This window comes from Triturus cristatus, chromosome 4_1, assembly GCF_964204655.1.
Source record: "Triturus cristatus chromosome 4_1, aTriCri1.1, whole genome shotgun sequence".
In the NCBI taxonomy this organism is placed as follows: Eukaryota; Metazoa; Chordata; class Amphibia; order Caudata; family Salamandridae; genus Triturus; species Triturus cristatus.
The window spans coordinates 310,464,974-310,483,271 of NC_140585.1; the positions used below are offsets into that span (position 1 = coordinate 310,464,974).

The window sequence follows — 18,298 nt, forward strand, 5'->3', positions numbered from 1 at the left end:
TGGCGTACTTCAACTGTGGTAAGGATGGATCCAGGTTTTGAGGGAGCTCTTACAAATATGAAAGCCTACGGTGGTGGACCCACATCCCTCTGAACAAGTAGAATAGGAGGGGTCATCTCAGTGTCCTCTGAACCACCCTCCATACTGGCAATCACTGGCTCGTCGTCATCACTGTCACTTTCCATAATTCTATGGCTTTCAGGAACTTTCATTTCTCCTTGTCTCTTGGGGCAGGTCTCAGACTCAGGCAGGTCAAATCCATGTCCTGATCATCAAAAAGGGGGCTTGGGGAAGAGGGTGGAGTACCCTTTTAATTTTCTGATTGAAGAGCAACATCTTTCTCAGCAAGAAGCTCCATCTCCTGTTTAGCTCCTACATTAGGAAGAACTGGAGCTGGCTGTGCCACCTGTTGCCCACTTTCCTGCAATGATTGGGTACTAGTTTGCAGCTGGGACAAATTCAGTTCAGACTCACGGCTTGTCGCCATGACAGAAATAACTGCATCTTTTAGAGACATGGGCTTGGCCTTAGCCCAGTGTTGACTGGTAAACTTTAAAACTGCCATCCAGTAACTGAAGCTAGCTAGCAAATCAACCAAGTATGACCTCTTTTGAGGAGGTTATCTCCCCATGACATTTTTGGGGCTAAAGTGACAAATGTTGCATTTTATAGCACAATGTTGAACAGAATTGCCTAAATATCTAAACCTTCTGGCGGCATGCCCCTGAAATATTCCAAAGATTATCATGTGGAATCAAATGTGCCTTCTCAAGGGTGCTGACAGCATGCCTTCCTTAAATATGAAAAAACTTCACCAAGAAATATGAAGCAAAGCTCTTCCTTTACTTCTTCTTTATTTACAATCACAATCTTTTTTCAAATTGAATTTCAGTTGCTGCTGGCTAGATAGATGCACTGCTTGCTTTTCCAGCCTCTACTATTAGGAAGCCATTTTATTTTTTCTGCGTACTTAGATTGAAAATGAGGATAAAAACTGCAGGATGTGGAGGCATAGCAGAGAGGTTTTCAGTAGGCCTTGCTGTCCATTGCACAACAGCCTTTTTACTCAAAGATGCTCTTCTTAGTTCATAGCACTGTCGCAGATGGATTTAGCTACCACAATTGTGATTTTACATCAGGTCCTGACACTATTACTGAGTATCTGTTTCTCTGAAACTAGGCTATCTGCCACTTAAATATTGCTGTTTTAATAAACTACAATCAATTAAATAATTAAGTATGTTCGTGTGCAGAAATTAATCTGCTGCTTTCTTTAAAATATAGATATTAACTTAAACCCATTTATTTATGTGTTTTGCATTTTCTCTATCACGGAATGACCTCACTACGTACTTCGGAGTCCCAATTTCCCTGACTTATAATTTCGCGTGCAGAGATGCAAACAAGCTGAGCTGCACACAATTCCTCAGATGCAGTTCTCTCTTTCTCCCTGTATGTTCTCTTTCTCTCTGTTGCACCTAGTTATATTTTGCACTTTTAATTCATTTTCACTCTTTCTATATCATTTTTTTCCTATGCCTCACTCCGCCCTCTCTTACCTATTCCCTTCTTATGAACGGGATACCAGGTTAGTGGCATTAGAGAGAAAGAGAACACTTGACTAGAGCAGAGACAGTAGTGGGTCTCACCTGGGAAAAGTAGTGCACTCAGCATGGTCACCTGTGCTTAACCCTGGATGGAGTTCGCAGAGTTGCGCTACGCGAAACTTCGCGAAGTGGAAAAAAAACTCTGCCGCGTTATGTGGAGCACCGCAAGCGGCGGAGTGTGATAGAATAATGCCAGTCACTGTGATTTTCAGTGCCAGATGCTTGTCCGCACTGTGCAATCATCACGAACGGCACCATGCACAGCGCAAGTGGGCGCTGCTTTCTTTTCTGCCGCTTGAGTAGATTGTTACTTGAGCAGCGGCTTTCTCAACGCGAACGGGCAGTTTCTCAACGCGAGTAGTCGCGAGCATACGCCACCACTCGCAATGAGAACCCTGATCCCCTTGCGTTGAGAAATCTCGCCGGGAGGTTTATTTTCCACGCTCTCGCTCGCCAACTTGATGTTGAGTATCGCAAACGAGGAATAATCTCGCCCGGAGGAGGATTTTCCTCGCTCGCTCTTGCCAACTTGACGTTGACAAACTCGAGCGAGGAAAAAAACTCCGCTCCGTGAGTTTTTGGGAACTCCGCGAGCTCTGCGTAACATGGAGTGCGGAAAACTCTGCAAACTCCACGAGCGTAGCGGAGTTCACCGCCCAGGCTTACAGTGCATTCTGAGCACCAGTCCTCTCCTCATACTCTCAAAATGTTTTCCTTTATTCCCTCACAGTGCTGGTAATACATGATTTTCAGCCACCCCTTGCACTCCAGTTTTCAGTTATTGGTGTTCTGTCCTTTTGGCGACACTCAGCTGTATGACGAGAAACCCACATTGTTCTTCCAGACAAAGCAATGCACTGACGGGCGCTAAAATGCCTTGCAGCTGATGCAACTAATTTAAATGTTTTACTCACGCCTGGAACTCTTAGAACGGTTCTGTTGAGTAATTTACCTTTTAGCTCTCGGTCTTAGCAAGGAATTCTCCAAGCTCTGGGCTCGTAGTGCAAAAGAAGTCAGGTGCACTCAGGCAGCGACGGCTGCTGATATCACACCACCCAGTAACAAGGTGGGAAAGGCGCATTCTCATTGAATGACACACAGTCAAGGGAAGCACAGGGCTGAAGCCTAAAGCGCCCAGGCTGTGTTCCATCAGCGAAGATGCTGTATGTCACGGGTGGGCGTGGCTCTACAACATCGCAGGATGCACAGGGTTTGGAATGATAATAGACAAGCTCAGAAAAACTGTGACAGGAGCACATGCACACCAGTGGATGTGTCTGTGAAAAGAGCCATGAATCTGCCGGATCCTCATGCAGAGCAAGGGTCTGACTAACTGCCTGATAGTGCTTGCACGCTGCCTGAAAAAAAACAAAAAATAAATACAAGGCGTGCAATGGGGGAGAGCGTGGCCCTGACACTCCTCTAAATGAACCGCTGCTGGCTTAGCCTTAGGGTGTGGTGGTGCTGTTGATGCGGCAGTGCTGCTCCCAGCCTTTTGCTGCCCATAGGGGGGTGCAGCAGATACATCATGTTTTCTGAAAAAGGGGAAGGGTGGCGCAACAGTGGGTGTAATATTCTTCTTCTCCTCCTCAATGGCCATTCTCTTGGCAGGTACACCCTTCTTTGGGGACATCTTTGTTCAGTTATTTCTTAGCGCAGGAAGTTGCCACGTAGCTGCACGAGCGGAAGCAGAACAGAACTCAGGGGGTGTCACTGCCAGCTTTCTGTCTGACAGTACTGTCTGTCTCTTGTGCACCTAACAGCAAACAAACAAGAAAACATTTCAGTGAAACATGGCATTTGCTGTTTGAATTTATAGAAAATATAATTTTGTGAGGTCATCATAATTAACATTACTGTATCCGTTCCAAACTATGCACAAATATAATATTTCAATAACATACAGATTGAAAAGGTTACTTTATGTGCCTCTAAGGCCTAGGAGAGTAAGGAGAAAATTGAATAATTCTTAAGAACTTCTTGCTGGTGTGCACCTATAAGACACTTATGGCAGGCAGGGGGGCAGGGGAAAATTAAATAAATCTTAACATTTTATTGCTGGTCTGCACCTATGAGTCACCTATGGCAGGCAAGGAGTGTGGGGGAAAAGTGAATAATCCTTAAAAAACTCTTGCTGGGTTGCCCCTATGGCCTATGAGACACCTATAGTGGTGGGGGGGGGGGGGGGGGGAGTGCAGGGGAAAATGGAACACTTCTTATAGAATTATTGCTGGTGTACACCTATGGGCTGAGACTAGCCATCAATGGCATGCAGGGAGCGCAGGGGAAAATGTAATAATTCTTACAAAATTATTGCTTGTGTGAACCCATGACCTATGAAACACCAACAACAGGCAGGGGTTGCAGAAAAAAAATGGAAATAAAAATAATCATTGCTAGTGTCTCCCAAGGGACTATGCAAAATCCTATGGGAGGCAAGAGAAAAATGAAGAAAAAAAACATTAAAAACTATACTACAATCATCCTCAAGCACATTAAACTCACATCAGGAAAAAAAGAAAAAATGAACACAAAACAAAAAGGCATAAGCCTCTTCTATCAATGCCCCTAGAACAATGGCTTCAAAAAGCGGACGAAAAGAATTTACAGTACACACTGACCACACAAAACCCACATGTTCACCTCAACAAGCAAGAAGGCATGGACAACAAAGAACTGCCTGGAGAACAATGGATAAGCATAATGGATACACTAGTTGGCTGCCCTGCCACATGGCATGGAGTACAAAGTAGGCCTAGAACAAAGACATAATGGTTGCTTATGGCAAACACACACACACATTGGCACAAAAAATAGGCCACTTGGACAGCAAAAAAAGGAGGCATAGTAAACAAAGAAGAAAACACTACCATTAATTTGGTTATGGCAAAAATGAAAATGAAGTCCACTTTAAATATTTCCCAACCACAACCCTCCCAAGGCATAAAAAGTGCCCCCACTATAATACACTTTATATAAAAATAAAATAAAACATTTTGCATTTAGTCGAAGGCCAACCATATATCAATAGATGTTTTAAAAAAACATATAAAATACATAAAATTATTTATATACTCCCAATGCATAGTGCTGGCTGTCAACTACCAGCGGATAGTCTAGGCCCCAGACAGTAAAATGGGCAAAATAGTGCAAAATGTACAAACAACACACAAGACAATGGAGAAAATTTACTTTAAAACCAGGCCTCAGCCCTTCCAAAAATGTGAAAACGTTTTCCCTTAGAAAAAAGTATAAAGTGAATGCAAAATTGGCCCCTAAATGCAAATGCAGACCATCCACAATCAAATTTAAATTTTTAAGAGAAATAAAAAGGGGAAGAAATACTGGTGCATGTCAAACAACAAACTTATCCAAAAGTTTTTTAACTTACTTGATTTCTTAAAAAATGAAATCCTTAAAAACCAATAGTATACGTAAAAGGGATTTCAGAACAAGAAGAGGTTGATCCTTTCTCCTCCAAATCCAAATAAAAAGTGTACAAGAGACGGACAAAGAGGTAGGAGGAGCCTTCTGTGCAGGAAGAGGAAGTTGGAGCCTATGTAGCACTTCCCGTTGAAAGAAAAAGTCAAATAAAAAATGTGTGACGCGCTAAAAAAAGGACTTGAACCGTCCTTTGACAGAAAATCTACTCGAAAAACTATTTTGAGTTCAAGTCAAACGAGTCTTTATTCGTCCGGAACCATAAAATCACACGCAAAACAATAAAAATATAATACATGAATATTTGCAACATTATTTTGACCATATGACAATATTAAATTCTTCAAGATAGAGGAACTATTTTGAGTTGATTTTGCTGCTTCATCAGTAGAAAATCTATTCAAGAAGCAGAAGCATGCTCGCGACTGCTTGCATTAGAAAACCGCGCCGGAAGGCTTCTTAGCGACCAGAAATAGAGGTGGGAGGGTTTGACCTTCAGTCTAACAGTGTGCTGAATCACATATTTTAATACCGTAAGAAGTTAGCATAAACATACATGGAGTGCATTTTATTGAGTCTAACGATTATGGCATGGCAGTCACAGACTTACACAGTCCAGCCTCCACTAATATTTACCTTTTTGCTCACCACTTCCAAATGCAGCAGCCGCCACTGCTGTTGTTGAAAACAGGAGTCCACCTCATGCATGCCCTCACCCCTGCTACCAGACTCAGGCCTGGGACATAGTAAAGCCGGAAGTGACGCTTGAGCCAAGGATGCACAGCAAATCATTTCAGTTTGAGCGTGGTGCCATTTGTTATATTTGAACCAACTCTAAAGCCTTTTGCTGGCGCCTGTCAGGCCAACATCACGATTAAGAATAAAAGACAGCACGTAAAGGATTAAAAGTGAGACATGTCAGACTGACAATCTGGACTTCATACAACCATGAGGACTAAATAATGTCATTGTCACACGTCTTCCTTGTGAGGCCCCTATGATTAATTTTATTCAGAAATAGGTGAAGAGCGCCACACCCTGGTAATCGGCAAGAAGTGTTCCAAAGACGTTTTACTCAAAAGAAAGTAATTATGAAGAACCCACAGAAGCCTTGGCATTCTCTGCCCATTTCTTAGCACCTTTTTAAACTCTCTCTGGAATCTGGGCTTGTCGCCACCTGTTGGAAACAAGCTAACATTACACCCCTGATAAATAAACCATCATGTGACCCATCGGTTTTATCTAGATATTTATCGGCTACCACCTAGATTAAAGATGATAAAAGATCACTAAATGCCCTAAGAAAAGTTGTAGAAATCCTCCCCAGCAGGGATCGGACAACGGTCCTCCATGCGTCAGTCACAATCAGGTCTGGATAATGTGCCGCCTCACTACCTTATTCACTGCCTCCTGGTGTCTGAAACGCTTTGAGAGGTTTATTCTCAGTATCTCTAAACATCACTACATTTCAGAACCCTTAAAGGACCTTCACTGGCTCCCGGTAGGAAAAAAAAGAGCATTGGACAACAGAGGCCCCACATCAAGATCGATGCAATCTCTCATTTACAGCATGATAAATGTCACGCCTGGTCATACCCTGAACTATAAATGTGACACCATTCAGATCTCTGCTGTGTGATGAGAATCATTTAGGCTATTCCACCACAAGGAGGCGCTCCTATTGATCAATTAATGCGAGGAGCAGGTTTGGACCCCCGAATAACTGCTCAAACACTTATCTGAGCCAAATGACTAATTTAGAGTACCTCCCTTATTATTTTTAGGTCTCGCCTACGCAGCGCACATGCGCTGCATAGGAAAGAGACCTCTTGAAATCGATTCAGCTTTGCAGGCAAAAACGTGCACGAGTTGCATTGCTTTCAATGCAAAGCATGCACGTCTGGCGATTCCCTTGCGGGAGCGAGCGGCGCCATATGTTAGCAATTATTGAGCTCGCTCCCGCAAGGGAAAAGCTGCCTGCTCTCGGCCGCACTCTCCCCCCACCCCCTACTTGTGCGAGGCGCGCACGCTTATTCTTTATTTAAGACGGATAGTTACATCTTCGTCAGTCTTCAATCTACAGTGTGGTCCCATAGATCTCCGCAACAGTAATATCTCCCATACTGATATATCACTGTATTTCTCACAGTGGTGTAAAATATTTTCAGGAGCGGGTTCATGAGTTGTTTGCTATTTTGTAATATCTTGCCACTCTTTACAAATCAATTTTCTTGATAACAATTTAGCAGTAATTTAATTCAGCTTCAGTGGATAAACGGATTAGGACACCTTGAGAGGTTTTAACATTTCGCGTTTTTGCCTGCAACAAATAGAACTGTTTGTGGTGTGTTCTACAGTTGGAAACACTGCTCTAGCAGTACAGTGTTCGGCTCTCAAGTACATCACATTGTGAAGTCAGCGGGACACGTCAGGGGTAACACGCAGGTAGGTCAGCAGTGTGCGACCATTTTGTTGTAACTATTTAGTGGCTCTCTGAGCCGGGGAGTCGACGGACTCAGGTTACGCATCTGCGTTGCTACGAGAGGTACTAGACCTGATAATGATTTTAGCAGCTTACATTGCAACCCTACACTCTTTCCTACTCCCTGCTGACGAGAGGCAACTACCTCGAAACACGTGTCCAGGGATGGCTAACGCTATTCACACTTGCACTCACGACACGAGCATAGGTGTATCCGCCGACGCTAACTACAGGGACCACAGTTCTTTGGGGTAACACGCAGGTAGGTCAGCAGTGTGCGACCATTTTGTTGTAACTATTTAGTGGCTCTCTGAGCCGGGGAGTCGACGGACTCAGGTTACGCACCTGCGTTGCTACGAGAGGTACTAGACCTGATAATGATTTTAGCAGCTTACATTGCAACCCTACACTCTTTCCTACTCCCTGCTGACGAGAGGCAACTACCTCGAAACACGTGTCCAGGGATGGCTAACGCTATTCACACTTGCACTCACGACACGAGCATAGGTGTATCCGCCGACGCTAACTACAGGGACCACAGTTCTTTGGGGTAACACGCAGGTAGGTCAGCAGTGTGCGACCATTTTGTTGTAACACGTCAGGAAAGGTGTTGCCTGTTCCTTGGACACACTATGACAGGATACGCACAGCCTTCAGAGCCCAATGCCGAGTTACGCCTGACACTGCTTACAACTGTAATGAGTGTGTCTCTTTCTGTTTCCGCAGCTAGTCCATGACTGTTTTATCTGTGCGTTATCTCCTATGCCCCCCGAGCCCGTCAACTATTCTGCCCGGCAAAAGGTTGTGCGTGTTCCGTTACTTTAGTTTATACTGAACATGTGTGCTACCCAGGGCTTTAAGTGGGCCGGGTCTCACTGGGTCTGAGCACCGACAGTTTTTTTAAGGAGGCCTCGAAACGGGTCTCTGTAGGGCTCTGTTTCGTGCCCTGGCACAGAAGGTCCGTTTTTTTCCAGCGTTATAGGGAAATCCTTTAAAGAGAGTCATTTTCTCTCTGGATTTTTCTTCTCTTTTCGGAAATAAGGAGCAACAACATTGTCTTGGTGTCGCCAGGGCTTTATGTGGAAGCTTTTTCAATATTATATACAAGCCACAGTTGTTGCTTATTTATCTTATGCAACTAGCAACCATTGACAAAGCCAATAGTCCTGACTTGTAAGTATGATGTTACTTGTTGTATCATATATCTGGATGCAATGACAGAAACAACAACATGCCAGTTGGGCGGCACACTATGCTAAGCACAAACTTTTAGCTTCGTGTTTTAAGCCACGCCCTTAATTACATTGACCACGCCCCCTAGAGAGACCCCCTAGTTTTTTCATCCCACTTAAAGCCCTAGTGCTACCAAGTCTCTGTCACTTGTGATCACTGGTGAGACAGACACTACTGGATTGGGTGCATAACTGTCCCCTCGGTCAGAGATCACGAAACATGGTAAAGAGATCGGATCTTTTTCAGAAAAATATGAACTCGTTGGTGTGTGGGTATATCTTTGCCACGAGTAAATTCACAGTTGCCTTTAAAAAATTGGCTTGGATGTAGGTGTGATTTTGCAACTGCTATTTTAGTGCCCAAATTGTGGAGTATATTATTTGCACTGTCTGCCTGCCATAACTTAAAGGTTTCCCCATTGACAAGCTAATCGTCCACATATGGATTGACATAGGCGTGCTGCTGTCACCACCAGACATTTAGTGGACACCCATGGAGCAGGCTCTGCTAAATGGTACAACTTTGAACTGATAATGTGTTGCACTCACCACAAACCACGGGTACTTTTGATGAGATGATAGTAGGTCACTCTTTAAGTCCAGAATAAACATGAAGTCCCCTCTTTGAAGACGCAGGATCTCCTCCTGTAGGTCAGTTATTTGAAGAAAAAGTTGGAAATGCAAATTGATTCAGCACCCCAAAATATAATATGGGATTAGGGTTTCATCCTCACTTAGAATGACAAAATACAGTACTGAGAGAGAGAGGCTGAGTATCACCCAGATGTTGATGATCTACTCTGCAAGATTTTGAGTGAGGAGAATGAGCAAACTTCTGCTAAAAAAGAATGCATATACTGTACTTTCTGCATCCTGGTACATCTAATGCTCAATACAGTAGGCCCAAGATGATTGTAGTGAGAAGCCATTAAGAAAGGATATAGGCCTGACTGGTCACCGTAAAATGTTCTACCTTATGCCACAGTTTTGATCTTGTTGTTGTGAAAAATCATGGCAAAAACACAGTATACCTGATTTACTTATTCTGCCAAAAGGGCATAACAGGTACATAGTTGGTAGACTGTTAAGGTCTGTAAAAAAGTATTTTACATGGAATCTCACAGATATAGGTTTGGGTTTTAGTTAACTCTTCAAACTGGGAAAGTCTTTTCAGACACAGCCGAAATCACGCTGTGCCAACACAGCACCGGCAATAGAACGAACATGGAATTAGCACGCATTCGCTCAGCACAAAAGTCATAATAACGATTTGCTTTTCGGGGGGGGGGGCACATTGGTGGAATGGTGTTGGAATTAAAGTCCAACACCTTCCCTACTGATGTGCAGACTGGAGTTGGAATCGTAACTTAAACTATTCCAGCATCCCCCTACACCAGGCAAGTGGTCAAAACAACTTGCGTGCTGAACAAATGCGCCCGAAAGACGTGTTCATAGTAAAGACGGCGTTCTGAATGCATGTGTCCTGAATGCATGTAAAATACCGTCATACATTCCTTCAAACAAACACTGGGAGTAGATGATCTGCAATGTGATAATCCTTGATAGACCCTTGTAGGAGGAGTTACATATTGATGAACCAGCTATAATTTTGGAGATATTTGTAGTTTTATGCACAGTACTTAGCTGTGTGTGTTGAACTGATTTTTACGAATTGTTTGACAGCTTTAGCTCTCTACCAGGCTATTGTAAAAAAAAAAAAAAAAGAAATGCATACAAATATATACGTAATGTGGATGTGGCTCAGCCTTCTTCAGCCATTTGTCTTGTTCAAGTCTAATTCAGATTCTGCTTCGGCCCATGACAGCATGCAGCATGGGGAACTGGTCAGACACATACAAAACAAGCATTGGCATAGCCAATAGGTCTCGCCTTTGGGACCTTATAAGTGTTTAGCCACGCAAAAGTTGTTGCACCAAGGATATTGTGCTGCATAACTAAATACTTAGAAGGTCCCAAAAGCGAGACCTATTGGCTATGCCAATGCTTGTTTGTTCTTATTGTGCTCTCCACCCCATCCCCGGCCTACCACCCCTGTTCGGTAGCAGCCACTACTGCTTAAAAGGTGTTTGTGTTCTACACGAAAGCATGTAAAATACTGTGCGCTAGTTCGCACCATTGGCCCAGCAAGTAGACCACAAAACGCATTTCCTGACTAACATAGAACCGAAAGATTTAAAACATTAACGCTGTGAGCCTCACATGTCTACCCTGTGATCTCCATTACCAACTTGTGATTTGAATGTGTTGATTCTCAATGGAGAACTGTTACTAATTGAAAAGGGGTCTCGTTTATCACCTTAAATATAGTATTCTACCAGTATATTATCCGAACAACGAATTCTGCTGTAAGCCAGTGTTTTACAAAGCTGCCATCTGAGAGGATGTGATACATTCATTACTTGGACTTATTCCAATGCTTGTCTTGAGCTGCTCCAGTCTATCGCTCATTTGTTACATGAAGATTTAGAGGCAGCTAGTACCACAATGCAAGTTTCTTGTGCTAAACCCCCAGCATGCGAACAATCCTCAAGTTAGCTTTGTTCCTTCAGTCCACCCACCAGGGATATTAGTTGGGTCAGAAAAGCAGTAGGGCTAAGAATGCAAGGCCGTATTTTTACCCAAATATACACAGTGTGGGCTTTGGATGCACCCAGAAGAGAATGTCTCTCTTACCTCCAGCTATCGGATGTTTAGTGTAGCATTCCCCCTGCCAGGAAGTACTTCCATGGGATGCATGAGGGACTATTTAACATCTGAAAAGTACAAGCGAGCCCCACACTGTCGCTGTCAATTAAATGTCTTCTATATGTATTATATACGGAAAGCAATCTTTCTTGCTAGTTTTCGGCAACCTTGCCAAAATAAATAGGGCTGGTTTTAAAATGATTAACAACATTTAAGCGCGCATCAGATTTAACAGCATTTGTGAATGCCTGTGTTTACATGCAGTCAGGGCTTTAAGTGGGCCGGAAGGCGCCGGTGCTGAGCACCAGCAGTCCTAAAAAGCAGGTGTCAAGACCGGTCCCTATCAGGCTCTCCATTTTTGCCCTCACCCTCTGGGTGTGAAAAAAAATCTGAACTCTGCAGCAGTGCTGCCCTTTGTAGCGTTTTACTTTATGCCCATTAGCATATCGGCGCGCTCGCGCTAAATAGCCACAGGAGCCGGTGACTTAGATTACACACGCGGCTCCGACTGCCCGCCGAGGCCACGCCTCTTTATTTTATATCCGTTAGCGTCTGATGTCACACGTCAGCGCTAGCGCACTCCGGCAGCGCGGAAGGCTAGAACGCCTCGTCGCGCGCCGGACATTACATTCCTTCCAAACTTTATCAAAACAACAAAACCATTACCACAAATACAAATGAACGATGGATCTGTTACCAGTCTGCCAGTCTTTGCGGGTTACACCAGATAGTCAGCCAGCTGGGACGATGGTGTGGGATTCCCCCGCAGGCCATAGCGAGATTGGCCGCCTCTGCACAGAGCCACCTCTGGGGTCCTGCGCTTTGGGGTGTTGCGCTCCTCCCGGGACGGGGAGCAGCTAGGCAGGTTACCCCCAGGAGTGGCTGGCAGGGACAGGGATTCACGGTTGGCTTGGGCTTCGTCCCTCTGGCTCGAGCCCGGGACCTGAGTTCGTTCTAGGATGGACTTTCTTGAAAAAAGACACATCCCGGGTGACAGTTTCAGCTCCTCTCTGGGCGGTTACCATCGTGCCTGTCCGGCGGGCGACGGTCCATGTTCGTGGTTCGAAAGGAAGTCTGAACTTGCTTCCAGGGTATCGGTCCTTGACGTACACTTGATCTTGCATTTGGATCGTTGACTCCTTGGCTCCTCTCTACCGGCTGGCTTGATCATTCGAGCGAGTCCGATTGGCCAGAGTCTTCTCATTACTGGCCTGTACAGGAACCCAGGTAGGGTGGTGGGGAAGCGTGTCACTCACTATTCTTCCCATGGTGGCCGTTCCCGGCGCTGCCTCCGTCGTGACATGGGGGGTCATCCTGTATTCCCTCAGAAAACTATAAATCGCCCTTTCCAAGGGAGATCCGACCGCCATGGCTATGCGTATTGTCTTCTTGAGGGTGCGCATAAATCTTTCAACCTCTCCGTTGGCTTGGGGCCAGCATCATGTCACCTTGCGATGATGGATCCCCCAACTCCTGAGGTACTCTGCAAATTCTTGCCCCTGGAAGGGGGGTCCGTTGTCAGTCTTGACCACTTCAAATATGCCATGAGTGGCGATGGTTTTCTCAAACTTCGCAATCACCTCCGTGGCTGCCTGGCTCCCCACTATTTCAACCTCTGGGTACTTGGTGAAATCATCGATGATGACTAGTGCATAACGTCCATCTGGGAGGTGTCCGTAGTCGGCACTCACACATTCCCACGGCCTCTGGGGGTTTGCTTCTGTCACCACTGGGTGAGGGCGGTCCGGCTGTCCTGCCGCTTGGCACCAATTGCAGGTTTTCACGGTCTGCTCTACCATAGCGTCCATGCCAGGGAACCATACCTTGGTTCTAAGCCTGCTCTTGGTCTTCACCATTCCTTGGTGTCCTCTGTGGGCTAGGTCTACAGCCTGCTGGGCGAGGCTGGCCGGCATGACCAGTCTGGGGCCTCGTAGAAGACATCCTTGGCCGTCCATGGACAGTTCTCCCTTTATTCTCAGGATGGATTCCAGTGTCATTTTGGCTTGGGTGTCCTCCTGTTTAGCGATTCTTGGATGGCCTTCCAATCCCCTGACTTGACAGCATCGCCACTGCTTGCAGACATTCGTCTCTTCTTGACGCTTCGATGATTGCGGCTAGACTCATCGGAAGGGGCCGTGATCGCTCCGTCACTAACCGTACATATTCCTCTGTGTCCTTCGCCTCTTCCCTTTCTTCCCTGGTGGCTTGCCGCGGGTACCTCAAGGTAATCCTGCCGGGTTTGTGGCTCCCGGCTTGTACTCCACCCGGTAATCGTACCCTTGTAATTGGAGTATCCATTTTTCGATTCTGGGTGGTGGTTTCGATGCTGACCCTTGGAAGAGAGGTATGAGGGGCTTATGATCCGTCGCCACCGTGAAGTGGTGGCCATACAAGTATACGTGAAAATGTCTACAGGCCCAGTGGATGGAGATGGCCTCTCGCTCAATCTGCGAGTAGCGTTGTTCTGTCTCAGTCAAAGACCGGCTTGCGTAGGCGATGGGGGCCCACTCTCCATCTCTCTGAAGTTGAGCCAACACCGCTCCCAGACCATAGGGGCTTGCGTCCACCGCCACATTGGTGGGTTTCGCAGGGTCGAAGTACGACAAGGTGGTGTCTGCGGAAAGGGCTGCTTTCGTTGCTTGAAAAGCTTGCTCTTGTTCGGGGCCCCATTGCCATGTGGTCGTTGATTTTGTCAGCTCCCTGAGAGGTTTGGTGAGGTTGGAGAGGTCGGGGATGAAGCGTCCGCAGAAATTTACCATGCCCAGGAAACTCCTTGCTTCTGAGATGTTTGTTGGGGCTGGGGCTTCTTGAACGTCCTTCACCTTGTCCGGGTCTGGGGCCACTCCTTGATCCGAGAACGTGTACCCGAAGAAGCTAATCTTGTTCTGCAAAAATTGGCACTTCTCCCGGTGCAGAGTCAGGCCTGACTCCTGGATTCTCTTGAGGACCCCCCTCAACCTCTGGTGGTGTTCCTCTATGGTTGACGCATAGATCAGCAGATCATCGCTTACATTCAGCACTCCAGGGAGCCCACTGAGGACTTCTCTAATGGTATTTTGGAATACCTCGGCGGCACTCGAAATGCCGAAGTTTAGACGCCGATACCGTCTGAGGCCCACATGTGTGGAGAAGGTGGTTATATACCTTGAGTCTGGATGGAGTGGCAGCTGGTGGTAGCCTGATCTGAGGTCCATTTGTGAGAACCACCTGGCCCCATTCAACTCCCCTAAGATGTCATCAATAGTGGGCGTCAGGTGTCGTTCCCTTTTTACGGCGGCGTTGGGGAGGCGCATATCCACGCAGATGCGGACCTGTCCGGGCTGTTTTGGCTTCCTGGCAATGACGATCGGGGACACCCATGGGGTTGGTCCGCTGACCTTCTCTATGATGCCTTGTTTTTCCAGACCCTGCAGCTCCTCTTCGACCTTTTGCATCAGATGGAACGCAATTCGCCTGTGCCTCAGCGCCACCGGTTGGACAGATGGATCAATATGTAAGGACACTTCCTTCCCTTTCAGGCACCCGATTCCTTTGAACACTTCCCCGAACTCCTCCATGATGGTATCCAGCTCCTCCTCTAGGACCGCCATGGCAAACGATATCAGTCTCAGCTCATCGGCCGATTGCCCGCTCAACAGCATACCACTGCCCTCTTCTGTGACATAGATGGTGGTGCCTATTTTCCTCTCCCCATGTTGCAGTTCCGTCTTGAAACACCCGATGAGAGGGATGGGCGTCTTCTGTCCGTATGCGAATACTCGGATCTTTGCTTCTCGCAGCCGGGGTTTGGTGCGTAGCTGGTGATAGACGTTGGTGGCCATCAGCTCAATGGACGCCCCTGTATCAATGGTCGCTTTTATTTCCTGTTGGTGGATCAAGATGCGACATTTTGGAAGTCTGCGCTTCTTCCTTTGTGGCTGGTTGATCGCGAACACGTAGTGGACTGGGTACTCCTCGGTATCATCGTCCATGTCTTCGCTATCCGCCTCTTCTCGCACCGCATGTGCAGCCTCTTTCTTGACTCTGGTGGACCTGCACACCGCTGCGAAGTGGTTCATCCATCCGCACGCGCTGCATTTTTTCCCTCTTGCCGGACAATCTTGTATGCGGTGGGGCTGGCCTCCGCAGTACCCGCATTCTTTCTTTTTTGTGTCCGGTTGTCTTTTCCCTCCGGCAGGTCTTCCCTTGGGCCGTACCACATTCACCTCTGCGGCCACCTGGACTTGTTCAGTCTTAACGGGACGATGCAGGGCTGCTTCCATGTGCGAAGCCCTCGCCTGCGATAGCTCCTTTGACCCGCCTAGTGTGAGGATGTCCGCCAGGGGCTTGCCGTCTTCCTGGAGGATGGTGACTCGGAGCTTGGAGCAATAACACCCTTGTATGATCTGACCTCGGATCTCCTCCTGCTCATCTCGGAACCCACACGTGCTGGCTAGCTCTTTCAGTCTGCCGTGGAATGCATCTAGAGACTCTTCCGCCTCCTGCTTGGCTTGACGAAAGATAAATCTTTCATAGTCTCTGTTCGCCATGGGTTCGAAATGGGCATTTAGAGCGTTCAGCAGCGTGAGGTAAGTCTTCGGCGTAGCCTCCACGATGGTCTTGTAGATGCGGTGAATGTCCTTGCCTCCCAGGTGGAGTAGCAAAGCTCTGCGTCTTTCCCTCGATATGCCTGCCCCCTCAAAGTATATTTGTAGGCGGTCTGTCCAATCCCTCCAGAGCGGGGCAAGGGTCGACGGGGCTCCATCGACGACAAACGGCTCCAGGGCGGGAATCGACGCCATCTTGGCACGTGCTCAGCGTGCTGCGGAAGCTGCCTGCCTCACTTCCCCTGGACGGACGCAAATGGGGCGACACCCTACGCGCTTCTGGTGTGGCCCACCTTCACCCCTCCACTATGCGGGGACACTTCACTCATGGATCCAGCTGCAGGGACTTGGGAGCCCGGACGCAGCAACAGGGCGTGGGCCGGCTCCATCTGCTGGCAAGCACCGAGCTAACTCAGCCACCACGTGGTCTTGGGGTAACGCTCCAGGGGGCACATGGATGGGGCTCTCACCTTCCGGCCCACGCGCAGCACCAGCAGCCTCTGCAGGGCCTCCAGGGGGAGAACATCAATCTCTGACCACCAGCATGGAGCAGACCCTCAGCCTTCTGGGGACATGGGCACCTTAGCAGGGTCCAAAACACCCTTCGTCGCGAGTGTAGCGTTTTACTTCATCCCCATTAGCATATTGGCGCGCTCGCGCTAAATAACCACAGGAGCCGGTGACTTAGATTACACACGCGGCTCCGACTGCCCGCCGAGGCCACGCCTCTTTATTTTATATCCGCTAGCGTCTGACGCCACGCGTCAGCGCTAGCGCACTCCGGCAGCGCGGAAGGTTAGAACGCCTCGTCGCGCGCCGGGCATTACACCCTTCACTGCCTTTGGGGTAACTTCAAAGAGACTCGTTAAAGTTCTTTCACAGTCTCATCATTTCAGAACTGAAGGATTGTCATTATATTCAACGAAGTCATAGTTGTTGCTTATGCAACTACCAACCATTGACAAAGTCAATAGTTTTGGCTTGCTGTAGCTGTGATATTACTTGTTGTATTATATATCTGGATGCAAGCACAGATTTTTAGCTTACTGTTAAGCCACACCCTTAATTACACTAGCCATGTCCCTTTGAGAGACCCCGCCCCCAGTATTTTCACCCCACTTAAAGCCCTGTTTACATGTATTAGCACATTAAAACCAGACCTATTGGCTTTGCCAATGCTTGTTCTTTTCTTTCTGATGGCATGTGAAGCCCCGGAATGAGAGAAGGAACAAAGAAAAACAAGCATTTGCAATGCAACAGGTCTCGCATTTACGTGAGTTTGAGCTACTGGCATTGTAAATGACAATGCCTTTTATTTATGTTTTGGGTTTTGAAACATAAATAAAACGTATAAAACCATGCTTGTTAATCACTGGCAGGTCCACAGCCTACTTAAAGCTCTGCTGCTCCGAATGAAGTTTTTTAAAAGAATTGCCCGAATTGCAGAGCCAGATTTTCTGTTCTGGCTTGAAAGTCAAGCTATGTTTCTTAAATCGCCTGCAGTGAGGAAAAGCAGGTTTGGAGTGACATTTCAGAGGCCAGGGTGGAAAACAAATAAGGCAATGTACTTTTGCCTCGTCTCTTACACCTGGGGCGTCAGAGATAAGAACGGGAGTGGGGGAGAGGTGAAGTGATGGAACTTTACCCGTCACGTCTGAAGTGCTCACTGCTATGGGCCCAGGGTCTCCTTTACATATATCTAGTAGAGGCTTTTCCAAATCGTGAAAGAGGGGTGTTGATGTAATAAATCGCTGCATATAACACCTTATAAGGGTATAAGTACCACAGACAATATTGCAAATAGAAGTCAGTGGCTTTCTGTCAATGCCACGGCAATGATTTCGGTCCGTCCAGTTGCACCAAGCACGTGATACCAAAGGCAGGGCAGGCAGGGCAGTCAGTTCGAGTGCTTGCCAGGCACGGACTGTTAACAATGCTTTATAAGCATGTCTTTAATACCAAGAAAGCAAGGTGCGCCTGAGTGCAGGTGTGTCAGGGGCATAAAATAAACATCTTTGTGTTACAGTCCGTGATTGGACTAAGCACACTCTACAATTGAGCTTCTAACATACAAGAAACCATGGCTCATCGAAATGACTGTCAACACTCCGTATTTCTGAATACAACATTTTCCAGCTATCGCAACAAGAATTTTAGATTCTATTAAGGACACGGAGGCTAGGATTATGCTTTCTCAATTTCTTTACTGAACTCAGCAGCCAATGAAAAATGAACTACATAAGT

The 18,298-nt window shown here is 46.8% G+C and overlaps 1 long non-coding RNA gene across 1 annotated transcript in view; it reads right to left on the bottom strand.

The window, feature by feature from the left end:
• Positions 1 to 837: 837 nt before the first annotated feature.
• LOC146854843 (uncharacterized) overlaps positions 838 to 18,298 on the bottom strand; it is a 28,657-nt gene continuing 11,196 nt past the window's right edge. The window contains exon 2 of the long non-coding RNA XR_014981227.1: positions 838 to 3,363. This is a non-coding gene — a long non-coding RNA (uncharacterized LOC146854843). The remainder of the gene's footprint in view (positions 3,364 to 18,298) is intronic.